The sequence below is a fragment of the Oncorhynchus mykiss genome, chromosome 32, assembly GCF_013265735.2.
Source record: "Oncorhynchus mykiss isolate Arlee chromosome 32, USDA_OmykA_1.1, whole genome shotgun sequence".
NCBI lineage: Eukaryota > Metazoa > Chordata > Actinopteri > Salmoniformes > Salmonidae > Oncorhynchus > Oncorhynchus mykiss.
The window spans coordinates 17,587,136-17,600,521 of NC_050572.1; the positions used below are offsets into that span (position 1 = coordinate 17,587,136).

The window sequence follows — 13,386 nt, forward strand, 5'->3', positions numbered from 1 at the left end:
GTCGACTCAAGGGTGGCGTCCCAAATACCACTCTATTCCCTATGAGGTGCACTACTTTAGACCAGGGTCCAGTATAGAGCTCTGGTCAAAAGTAGTGTACTATATAGTGAAAAGGGTCCCGGGGCTCTGGTCTAATGTAATGCACTATAAAGGGAATAGGGTGTCATTTGGGACGCAAGCAAAGAACACATCTCGATGGCTGCACTAGAGAATAGGGTGCCATTTCAGACACTGCCAATGTATGTAGCCTTTGTGTCTCTCGCTCCCCATGCACTGTTTATTCTTAAGACAGTAGTCATGTCATCTGGCTGGTCTGGTGTGGTGTTGTGTGACTGAGTGACTCACCCCAAAATAAATAAGCACAGCCCTTGTTCAGGGCCTGTTGCCATGGGAGCCATGACTTCAGTAGACACTAGCTAGCTGCATCTTTATTTCCATCCAGGGTGTGTCACACAGTCACCTTTTCTTTGTTGTGACATGAACTTCCCAAAATTCATAAAAACCAAAAGCATTATTTTTTTGCGATATTAAAATAAGGGACATTTTGGACTCGGTTTAAACATTGGAGTGTATGTATAATGAGAACTTTGAGGAACTTTGCCTTCAGTGTGTGTGTGAGTCCTTCCAGACCTGCAGCTGTCCGTATTGTGTTGATGAAACCAGGCTCCTCACTAAAAACACACTCTCTCTCTCGCTCTCTCTGTCCGTTCATGCCTCTCCCTTCTTTAGGCTCATTCAGAGAAAATTGTGTTTTGTCCTCTGTTCTAGGAAAGAGGAAAGGGAGGGAGGCGGAGAGAGAAAGACAGAACACAGGAGGCAAAAATAGAAGAGCATTGTCTTGATGAGCACAAGCTGCCCTTTTCACTTTGGGTATAGGAGCATAGCGACACGCACGCACACCACAACTCATCTTCAGGAGGATGCGCGCGCACGCACACCAAAACTCATCTTCAGGAGGACGCGCACCGAAGCAATAGTGCCTTCCCTTTGTAAACAGAATGATGCATCAACACTGCCTTTAGTGTTATAAGATGACCGTTTTCACATACAGGCAGAAAACTAGAGCCTTCGTGGGAGTGATGTGTTTATTTATAGATATACAGAAAACTAGAGCCTTCGTGGGAGTGATGTTTATTTATAGATTTACAGAAAACATCACTAGAGCCTTCATTGGAGTGATGTGTTTATTTATATACAGGAAACTAGAGCCTTCGTGGAAGTGATGTGTTTATTTATAGATATACAGAAATCAAAGCGTCTTCGTGGGAGTGATGTGTTCATCTATAGATATACAGAATACTAGAGCCTTCGTGGGAGTGATGTGTTCATCTATAGATATACAGAATACTAGAGCCTTCGTTGGAGTGATGTGTTCATCTATAGATATACAGAATACTAGAGCCTTCGTGGGAGTGATGTGTTCATCTATAGATATACAGAATACTAGAGCCTTCGTGGGAGTGATGTGTTCATCTATAGATATACAGAATACTAGAGCCTTCGTGGGAGTGATGTGTTCATCTATAGATATACAGAATACTAGAGCCTTCGTGGGAGTGATGTGTTCATCTATAGATATACAGAAATCAAAGAAGCAGCAAAGCAAGATAAACTGTGTGTTTTCGTGCGCAAGCGAGTGTTTGTGCATTTGCATGTGTGAGCTCTGGTCAAAAGTAGTGAACTATATAGGGAATAGGGTGCCATCTGGGATGCAGGACCCCATCATCCTTCCTCTCTCATCACAGAGGGATATGGTAAACAGTAACTCTAGTGGAGGGGATTCTTGGTAGAGGAGAGGGGTAGTCAGGGCTGCCAGGAACACTGGAATTCTGCTCTGGGTTAACTTATAGGCTGCACTGGGCTACACAGCAGTAAGCCAATCAAGATTCACTATGTGTGTATGTGTTACCCTGGAGGAGGTAGTTTTATTTTTCTCCACTTTACAATGCAAATTGTGGATTGTTATAGAGCAAACGGTTGTGAAAGGTGATCATGTCCTTAAGCCTCGGTAATATGTAGACCATACAAAACAGCTCTGCCAGAGAGGATAACTACAGAGACACGAGAGGGCAAGTCTCTCTCTCCCTGTCTTTATAGAAAACATTAGGGATAGAAATGTAATCTGAGAGACACTTGCAGCAAGGAGGTCACACCACTAAAGTGACCCGTTACTCCACTGGGTTATTATGGACTCGGAAAGAGTGAAATTGCACCCCCCCAAAAATCACAAATCACCTCAAGGACCTGAAAATCAATCTCACGCCAGAAGGTCACAACTGGGAGAACAAAGGCATCAACAAAGGAGGCGGTAAAGAGAGAGAAGGATTTGATTTGTTGGACAGCAGAAAGTGTCGGGTTTCTGCTCAAATATTTATGAGGAAACATAAGAAGTCTTGTCCTCTGCAGAGAGGAAGGAAGCCGATAGAAAGTGGAAGAGAGAGGGGAGGGAGGGAGGACAAGAGAGAAAAGAGAAAGGAAAGAGGAGTGAACCTGTACACCCATATTGAAAAACAAAAATTGAATCAAAATCTAATTTTATTTGTCACATGCACCGAATACAACAGTGAAATGCTTACTTACTAGCCCATAACCAACGATGCAGAAAATACCTAAAAAAAAGTAAGAGGGAAAAGTAGCAAATAATTAAAGAGCAGCAGTAAAATAACAATAGCGAGGCTATGTACAGAGACAATGTGCGGGGGCACTGGTGTCGAGGTAATTGAGGTAAAATGTACTTATAGGTAGATTTATTAAAGTGACTATGCATAGATAATAACAGAGTAGCAGCTACGTAGAAATGGGGGGGGGGGGGGGGGGCAATGCAAAGAGTCTGGGTAGCCATCTGATTATATGTTCAGGAGTCTTTTGGCTTGGGGGTAAGGCTGTTAAGAAGCCTTCCTCAACGTGATCAAGACAAAAGGAGTTGATTGTGGACTACAGGAAAAAGGAGGACCGAGCACGCCCCAATTCTCATTGACGGGGCTGTAGTGGAGCCGTTTGAGACCTCCAAGTTCCTTGGTATCCACATCACCAACAAACTAACATGGTCCAAGCACACCAAGACAGTCGCGTAGTCTGCTCATGCTTTGTTGATTTCAAAAAAGCTTTAGATACAATTTGGCACAAGGGTCTGCTATATAAACTGATGGAAAGTGGTGTTGGGGGGTGTTTCCTCAGAGCTGTGGAGTGAGACAGGGATGCAGCTTCAACATATACACTATAAGGCACTGAATAAATATATAAAAGCAACATGCAACAATTTTAAGGATTTTAATGAGTCACAGTTAATTGAAGGAAATCAGTCAATTTAAATAAATAAATAAATTAGGCCACATGACTGGGAATACAGATATACATCTGTTGGTCACAGATATCTTTAAAAAAAATTAGGGGCGTGGATCAAAAAACCAGTCAGTATCCGGTGACCACCATTTGCCTTATGCAGTGTGACATCTCCTTCGTATAGAGTTAATCAGCCTGTTGATTGTGGCCTGTGGAATGTTGTCCCACTCCTCTTCAATAGCTGTGCGAAGTTGCTGGATATTGGTGGGAACTGGAACACGCGGTCTCACACGTCGATCCAGAGCATCCCAAACTTGCTCAAATGGGTGATATGTCTGGTGAGTATCAAGGCCATAGAAGAACTGGGATATTTTCAGCTTCCAGTAATTGTGAACAGATCCTTGCGACATGGGGCTGTGCATTATCGTGTTGGTGGTGAATGAATGGCACAACATTGGGCCTCAGTATCTCGTCACGTTATCGCTGTGCATTCAAATTGCCATCGATAAAATGCAATGGTGTTTGTTGTCCGAAGCTTATGCCTTCCCACATCATAACCCCACCATGGAAAACTCTGTTCACAACGTTGACATCAGCAAACCGCTCACCCACATGACGCCGTACTGCCCAGTACAGTTGAAACCGGTACAGTTTAATCTGTGAAGAGCAGACTTCTCCAGCATGCAGGTGGACATGGAAGGTGAGCATGGTTACGACTCCGAACTGCAGATATGTCTAGACCCTGGTGAGGATGACGAGCACACAGATGAGCTTCCCTGAGACGGTTTCTGACAGTTTGTGCAGAAATTCCTCAGTTGTGCAATCCCATAGTTTCATCAACTGCCAGGGTGGCTGGTCTCAGACAATCCCGCAGGTGAAAAAGCCAGATACGGAGGTCCTAGGTTGGCATGGTTACACGTGGTCTGCGGTCGTGGGGCCGGTTGGACGTACTGCCAAATGATCTAAAACTACGATGGAGAGAAATGGTAGAGAAATTAACATTAAATTATCTGGCAAAAGCTCTGGTGGACATTCCAGCAGTCAGCATGCCAATTGCATGCTCACTCAAAACCTGAGACATCTGTGGTATTGTGTTGTGTGATAAAACTGCACATTTCAGAGTAGCATTTTATTGTCTCCAGCACAAGGTGCACCTGTACCATGATATACCACACCTGTCAGGTGGATGGATTATCTTGGCAAAGGAGAAATTTTACATCCCTGTTGGTGAACAAGAAATTGTGCACAGAATGAGAGAAATAAGCTTTCTGTGAGTATGGAGCATTTCTGGGAAATTTTATTGCAGCTTATCAGACATGGGACCAACACTTTATGTTGTGTTTATATTTCTGTTCAGTGTATACAGTGCATTTGGAAAGTACTCAAACCCCTTGACATTTTCCACATTTTGTTATGTTACAGCCTTATTCTAAAATGTAATAAAAAGTTTAATCTCATCAATGTACACACAATACTCCATAATGAGAAAGAAAAGACAGCTTTTATAGACATTTTTGCAAATGTATAAAATAAAATAAAAACTGAAATAAGTATTCAGACCCTTTACTCGGTACTTTGTTGAAGCATCTTTGACAGTGATTACAGCCTTGAGTCCCCTTGGGTAAAGCTACAAGTTTGGCACACCAGTATTTGGGGAGTTTCTCCCATTATTCTCTGCAGATCCTCTCAAGTTCCGTCAGGTTGGATGGAGAGCATCGCTGCACAGCTGTTTTCATGTCTCTCCAGAGATGTTTGATTGGGTTGGTCCAGGCTCCTGCTTGGCCACTCAAGGACTTGTCTCAAAGCCACTCCTGCGTTGTCTTGGCTGTGCGCTTAGGGTCAGTTAAAATATTTAATTATATATATATATATATTCCCCTTTATTTTACCAGGTAGGCTAGTTGAGAACAAGTTCTAATTTACAACTGCGACCTGGCAGTTGTCCTGTTGGAAGGTGAACCTTCACCCCAATCTGAGATCCTGAGCAATCTGGAGCAGATTGTCATAAAGGATCTCTCTGTACTTTGCTTCGTTCATCTTTCCCTCAATCCTGACTAGTCTCCCAGTCCCTGCTGAAGAAAAACACCTCCACAGCATGATGCTGCCACCACCATGCTTCACCGTAAGGATGGTGCCAGGTTTCCTCCAGATGTGACGCTTTGCATTCAGGTCAAGGTTTCAACAGACCAGAGAATTTTGTTTCTCAAGGTCAAAGTTCTTTAGGTGCCCTTTGGAAAACTCCAAGCAGGATGTCATGTGCTTTTGTAGCCTAGTGGTTAGAGTGTTGGGCCAGTAACAGAAAGGTTGCTCGATCGAATCCCCGAGCTGACAAGGTAAAAATCTGTCATTCTGCCCATGAGCAAGGCAGTTAACCCACTGTTCCCCGGGCGCTGAAGACATGGATATCGATTAAGGCAGCCCCCCCACACCTCTCTGATTCAGAGGGGTTGGGTTAAATGCGGAAGACACATTTCAGTTGAAGGCATTCAGTTGTACAACTGACTAGGCATCCTCTTTTCCCCCTTTTACTGAGGATTGGCTTCCACCTGGCCTGATTGGTGGAGTGCTGCAGAGAATGTTCTCACATCTCCACAGAGGATCTCTAGAGCTCTGTCAAAGTGACCATCGTGTTCTTGGACACCTCCCTGACCAAGGCCCTTCTCCCCCGATTGCTCAGTTTGGTCAGGCGGACCACTCAAGGAAGAGTCTTGGTGGTTCCAAGCTTCTTCCATTTAAGAATGATGGAGGCCACTGTGTTCTTGGGGATGTTTTGGTAAACTTCCCCAGATCTGTGCCTCGACACAATCCTGTCTCGGAGCTCTAAGGATAATTCCTTCAACCTCATGGCTTGGTTTTTGATCTGACATGTACTGTCAACTGTGGTACCTTATCTACACAGGTGTGCACCTTTACAAATAATGTCCAATCAATTGAATTTACCACAGGTGGACTCCAATCAAGTTATTGAAACACCTCAAGGATGATCAATGGAAACAGGATGTGCCTTAAATCAATTTCGAGTCTCATAGCAAAGGGTCTGAATACTTATGTAAATAAGACATTTCAGATGTTTTTTTTATTTTTTGCATTTGCAAAAACTTCTAAAACCTATTTTCACTTTGTCATTATCGGGTATTATTTTAGAATAAGGCTGTAACATAACATCTGGAAAAAGTCAAGGGGTCTGAATACTTTCTGAATGCACTGTGTGTCAATGACTTGGCGAGGGCACTTGAACTGTCTGCAGCACCCGGCCTCACCCTACTGGACTTGGAAATCAAATGTCTACTGTTTGCAGATGATCTACTGTTTCTGATCCCAACCAAGAAGGGCCCACAGCAGCACCTATACCTTCTGCACAGACTGTGTCAGTGAATCTTAGTAAGAAAAAATGGTGTTCCAAAAAAGGTCCAGAAGCCAAGAAAATAAATAGATATTCTATCAAGAAACAGTTTCCCTAGAGCACAAAGAATTTCACCTACCTCAGCCAAAACAACACCACCGGTAACTTCCACAAGGCAATGAACAATCTAAGAGACAAGGCAAGAAGGGCCTGAGTCTGACTATGTACAGACTCAGTGAGCATAGCCTTGCTACTGAGAGAGGCCGCTATAGGCAGACCTGGCTCGAGAGAATGCAGGCTTGGTGCACACTGCCCACAAAATGAGGTGGAGACTGAGCTGCACGTCCTAACCTCCTGTCAAATGTATGACCACAGAGCTCCATACTTGCTTTGGCAATGTTAACAAGTTTCCCATGCCAATAAAGCCCCTTTGAATTTTGAGAGAGAGAGAACATGATCTAAAAAAAAAAAGCCCTAAGCTTCACCTCCTATTGGCACTGAAGGTACATCCCGAACGGCACCCTAATCGAAAATAGTATAAAGGGAATAGGTTGCCATTTTGAACACCCCCTGAGAATGAAGAGCGACGAAGCCTGATCCAGCACGTTTCACAGTTCCCACAGCCTGAGCCTACATAATCTATAAATCATGATCAAAAATAGGATGTATGACAGTTTGTGATCAATGTGTCTTAATGCAGAAGCCCAGATGTAATATTGTAATTTTCTACAGTATTACAACTCACCAACACACATCTCACGAACAAACAACATCAGCTACACCAACCCACGCAGCCACAGTCAATCACACTCAATGGCTGAGAACAACACATGCTTGACTTTTTTCTCACTTTTCTTTTTTTTACTTTAGAAAATGAATCCTCTTCAACTTTCCTAAAGGCAGGGAGGGGATTTCTCAGGTGTGACCAGAGGGCACTGGCATCCTGTATGGATTTCAAAAGAGCCTAAACCTTAGTGCTAATCTGACACTTCTACAAAGAGCCTTGGCTCACCAAGGGGCCAGGGTGTGACACCGTGCCACAGACAGCCTATAAAGAAGGCAGGAGCCTTTATCTGTGTAAGAAACAAAAAGGTCATAGAGACATGCACAGCGAGTTATCACCGTCTTCGAGTCTTAGACGGAAAGACACAGAGAGAGAGAAGGGTTGGAAACATACAAATACACTGAAACATCCGCTTCAAAGGTGACGTTAAAAACAGACATACCCCAACACACCAAAACAGAAGCTTGAAGCGAGACACTTTCACAAACCAAGACAGACATGGAGACACACACATATACCACACACACACTTCAAGGCTGCAACGTTCACTTCACAGGCACACTGAAACCTGCCCACGCTCTAGCCATGCTTTCAGTTAGTGTAGGGCGATATACCCTAAAAATAATATCAAAAACATTTTCAAAACATATGGGCCATTCACATTATACAGTACCAAACGTTTGGGCACACCTACTCATTCAAGGGTTTTTCTTTCTTTATTACTATTTTCTACATTGTAGTATAATAGTGAAGACATCAAAACTATGAAATAACACATATGGAATCATGTATTAATCAAATATATTTTATATTTGAGATTCTTCAAGGTTTCCACCCTTTTCCTTGATGACAGCTGTGCACACTCTTGGCATTATCTCAACCAGCTTCATGAGGTAGTCACCTGGAATGCTTTTCAATTAACAGGTGTGCCTTGTTAAAAGTTAATTTGTGGAATTTCTTTCCTTCTTAATGCATTTCAGCCAATCAGTTATGTTGTGACAATGTATGGGTTGGTATACAGAAGATATCCCAATTTGGTAAAAGACCAAGTCCATATTATAGCAAGAAAAGCTCAAATAAGCAAAAAGAGAAACTACAGTCCATCTTTACATTAAGACATGAAGGTCGGTCAATACTGAAAATTTCAAGAACGTTGAAAGTGTCTTCAAGTGCAGTTGCAAAAACCATCAAACACCATGATGAAACTGGCTCTCATGAGGAACGCCACAGGAAAGGAAGACACAGGAAAGGAAGAAAAATAGTTACCTCTGCTACAGAGGACAAGTCCATTAGAGTTACCAGCCTCAGAAACGCTTCAGTGTTTAAGTAACATCAACTCTTCAGAAGAGGCTGTGTGAATCAGGCCTTCCTGGTCAAATTGCTGCAAAGAAACAACTACTAAAGGACACCAATAAGAAGAAGAGACATCCTTAGACCAGTGGAAATCTGCCCTTTGGTCTAATGAGTCCAAAGTCCATTTGTATGATCTCCGCATATGTGGTTCCCACCGTGAAGCATGGAGGAGGTGGTGTGATGGTGTATGGGGTGCTTTGCTGGTGACACTGTCTGTGATTTATTTAGAATTCAAGGCACACTTAACCAGCATGGCTACAACAGCATTCTGCAGCAATTCGCCATCCCATCTGGTTTGCGCTTAGTGGGACTATCAATTGAATTTTCAACAGGACAATGACCCAACACACCTCCAGGCTGTGTAAGGTCTATTTTGGGTCTATTTGACCAAGAAGGAGAGTGATGGAGTGCTGCATCAGATGACCTGGCCTCCACAATCCCCCGACCTCAAACCAATTGAGATGGTCAGGGATGAGTATGATGGCAGAGCGAAGGAAAAGCAGCCAACAACTCCTTCAAGACTGTTTGAAAAGCATTCCCGGTGAAGCTGGTTGAGAGAATGCTAAGAGTGTGCAAAGCTGTCAAAGGCAAAGGGTGGCTACTTTGAAGAATCTCAAATATATTTTGTTTAACACTTTTTTGGTTACTACATGATTCCATATGTGTTATTCCATAGTTTTGATTCTACAATGTCCAAAATAAATGGTACATGTAAATGGTAAGGCTCACACAAATGGTAAATGGACATGACTCCAAAAATACATGAGAACAAGCGGACCTGAATGCCAATGATTCATGGGAGGCATTTGAAATATCTTGCAAAAACATAAATTCCAATTAATCAAATGAATTCGATATATCACCCAGGCCTACTTTCAGTGTCCCCTTTCAGACACCCTGGGAGAGTGTCACACACAAACACACCCGGCCCCAGGGGTGAACTGGGACAAGAATTTGGCCCTGGTATTTTATCCACACCAGCCCACATCGCTGCACCCCCAACATCCTCCCACCCCCCGGCTGGCCAGACCACCATCCATGCACGCGCACTACATCTCTGACTTAGACACAAGCAGCAGCACAACATTGACAGTACAGCATTTCTCAACCATTTCTGTACCAGTGACTGATGAGACATGGTCCTCCTCTTTTTTTACCCAGTTCATGTTTAAAACGAATACAATATGCAGAAACACCACTGGTACAGCTCACCCCTATAACTGTGTCTCAGTCTGGAGATACAGTTATTGGGGTGAGTTGTATCTCCAGACAGAGACACAGTTATAGTGGTGAGTTGTACCTCCAGACAGAGACACAGTTATAGTGGTGAGTTGTACCTCCAGACAGAGACACAGTTATAGTGGTGAGTTGTACCTCCAGACAGAGACACAGCTATAGTGGTGAGTTGTACCTCCAGACAGAGACACAGTTATAGTGGTGAGTTGTACCTCCAGACAGAGACACAGTTATAGTGGTGAGTTGTACCTCCAGACAGAGACACAGTTATAGTGGTGAGTTGTACCTCCAGACAGAGACACAGTTATAGTGGTGAGTTGTACCTCCAGACAGAGACACAGTTATAGTGGTGAGTTGTACCTCCAGACAGAGACACAGTTATAGTGGTGAGTTGTACCTCCAGACAGAGACACAGTTATAGTGGTGAGTTGTACCGCCACACAGGGGTGTCCCTGTTATTATTATTGGGGTCTCTGTCTGGAGGTACAACAGACAATATCAAATATCTTGGTTGTAAAATATTGGCTATTGAGCAGAATATTGAGTGTTGAGAAATAACAATTATACCTACAGAAAGCTGAGGCCTTGCTGTTTTTTCCCCTAATTGGATTTTTACATTTGATATGATCAGAAATGTTCTCTTAAGGCATGGGGGGAAAGGGGAGTGGAAAAAATATATTTTTGTATGTCAATTTCAACCAGCCCAACCAACTAAAAACTGTCCAGCACATCTGTCATTTGCCAGAATTGCCAGATGGCCAATCCGCCCCTGCCGTCACAAGTCTAAAAAGCCTCCCCTACCCTCTGTGGAGGAGGATATTCATTAATGTATGAATGTTTTAGCCTGTAACACACTCCTGTAGTTGGTATTCACACAGAACCACCCACAGTTCCTATAGGAAAAAGCCTGGTAAGAGCTCATTGAAAATGAGATTGCTTCTCTTTGCCCTGTGAAACTGTGCCCACATCTATCCGAGTTCCCCCTGGGTGGTAGACACTGGAGGACAAAACAATGAAAGAAGAAGAGAAATAGGAAGAGTGGGGGGGAACTGGATGGAAAAGTGGCAGAACTGTAAGAAAAGGGAACAGAACAGCCATGTTGTGAGTGACATAGGCATCAAATTCAAAGTTGAACTTCACTAAAACCGTGTGGAGAAATCATGTAGAGAAATGGTCAATTATAAGAAATTCCTCATTCAAAATTCTCTCTCACAGAGCATCTTAGTCACACCCAGATAGATAAGATCTATCTGATAGTCGGCACAGGCACACACACACACACACACACACACACAAACTATGCCATTAATGTCAGTGTGTTGTGACTCCTCTGTTTCAGCAGGCTACTACAGTACTACTACCATTGAATGTCTCCGTCTCAGCAGGCTGCTATAGTAATACGAACTGTCGTCTCGATCTCAGCAGGCTACTATAGTAATACTAACTGTCTCCATCTAAGCAGGCTACTATAGCAATACTAACGGTCTCTGTCTCAGTAGGCTACTATAGTAATACTAATACTAACGGTCTCCATCTCAGCAGACCGCTTTGTTTCACAAACATGCCCTTGTTTCTTGTGCAGCAAGCAGGATATCCTGTCAGAAGTTTGTGCCAGCGGGCTGACAACAACTCTCACAGCAATTAACAGCACTGGAGTCACTCCGCTGAAGTACACAACACGCCTGCTGAGGGGACAGCAATTCTCTAAACTCATGTTGCTAAAACACCAAATCCGCTTGTAGACTCCTGGTAGTTTTGTAGATGTGTAAGTGAGGGGAGTGATTCGGGATTAAGATCTAAAGGGTAAGGCTGTACCTCGAAGCCAGATCCACTGATGATTTGTATTCTACCCCTGTAATCAAGGACTGATTTAGACCTGGGACACCAGGTGGGTGCAATTCATTATCACGTAAAAGAGGAAAAACAGCAGTACTGCAGACCTCAAGACTTAGATTTGAATATCCCTGCCAAGATTGTAATAAACAGTGGACCCAAATCAGTGAAACCAAAAGGGTTTGCCAAATCGGCACTTAAATTAAATAATTATTTCCCCTTTATTTAACCAGGTAGACCAGTTGAGAACAAGTTCTCATTTACAACTGTAACCTGGCCTGGATAAAGCAAAGCAGTTTGACACATACAACAACACAGAGTTACACATGGAATAAACAAACATACAGTCAATAATACAGTAGAAAAAAGTCTATATACAGTGTGTGCAAATGAGGTAAGGGAGGTAAGGCAATAAATAGGCCATGGTGGCGAAGTAATTACAATATACCAATTAAACACTGGAGTGAAAGAGTGTAACAAAGAGAGTCACTAACAAAGAGAGTCAGCAACAATCAAGAGACATTTTGTTGACACCATCCTGAATAAAATGAAAGAAGCACACAGAAAGCCTGCATCAATCCAAACAGAGGTGTGACCTTACTATAACAACCACGCCCATATCTAAATGAGCAGCACAGCCAATTATTTTATTTAAATGTTTTTCTTATACACAACAATATCTCAAAGACATTTCTTGACTTCCAACTGTGTGCTGTTTTACTCAGTTTGTTCACAATTAAAACCTTGGTGACGATTGAGAATAACAATCCAATAGCTCAGCAACCCTCTCCTCGAACCCCCGAAGACATTTCACATTTTAACCCTAAAACCAGGGGTTGGAACCCGTTCAGGGAACAGAACAGAAAACCAGAACGAAAATGATCTATACTGTTCCGGAGCCGAACCGTTATTTAAAAAATAATGGGAACTGATTAATAACATTCTTTTACATTCCGGGCATTTTTTCCAGTCCCACAAAAAAATTCAACAATGCACCTCACTGTCACTCAAAAATGTATTCCAGTGTCTGAATGCCTGACAGCTGAAAATCCTTGCCAGTGTGTGTGTGTGTGTAGGCTACCTGCCCTACTTGTACCTTGTTTAAATGCTGACTTGAATGCCTTTGAGAAAACAGAGAAGTGTCAAAGATTTTTTTTCCCGCAAACATCCTTTCTGAATTGAAAAGTAATCCTCAAAGTAATCATCTATTTTTCACAAGTATCTGTAATCTGATTACAATAGTTTTGCTGATAACATAAGATTACAGTTACAGTATTTTTTGTAATCCCTTACAAGTAACTGATTACATGTAATCCATTACTCCATGGTCAAGGGCTAGCTCTGGTCCAACGTTAAACCTTTGAACTCTTTGAAGTTCAAAGACTTCGCAGGTATAATTCTTTGGGTCAAATTCAGGCAATGCATGTCAAAACAATAACATGCCCAGCACTCTCCTCACCTGCAACATTCCCCCCAGGGGGGGGGGGTAACCCTGCAATAGCTGATCTGTCAGGGCTAACCAGACTGTGCTTATTCACCATCTCATCTCTCTACC

The 13,386-nt window shown here is 42.9% G+C and overlaps 1 protein-coding gene across 5 annotated transcripts in view; it reads right to left on the reverse strand.

Moving 5' to 3' along the window:
* elmo1 (engulfment and cell motility 1 (ced-12 homolog, C. elegans)) overlaps positions 1 to 13,386 on the reverse strand; it is a 208,890-nt gene that overhangs the window by 137,420 nt on the left and 58,084 nt on the right. The gene's annotated exons all lie outside the window — the stretch shown is intronic.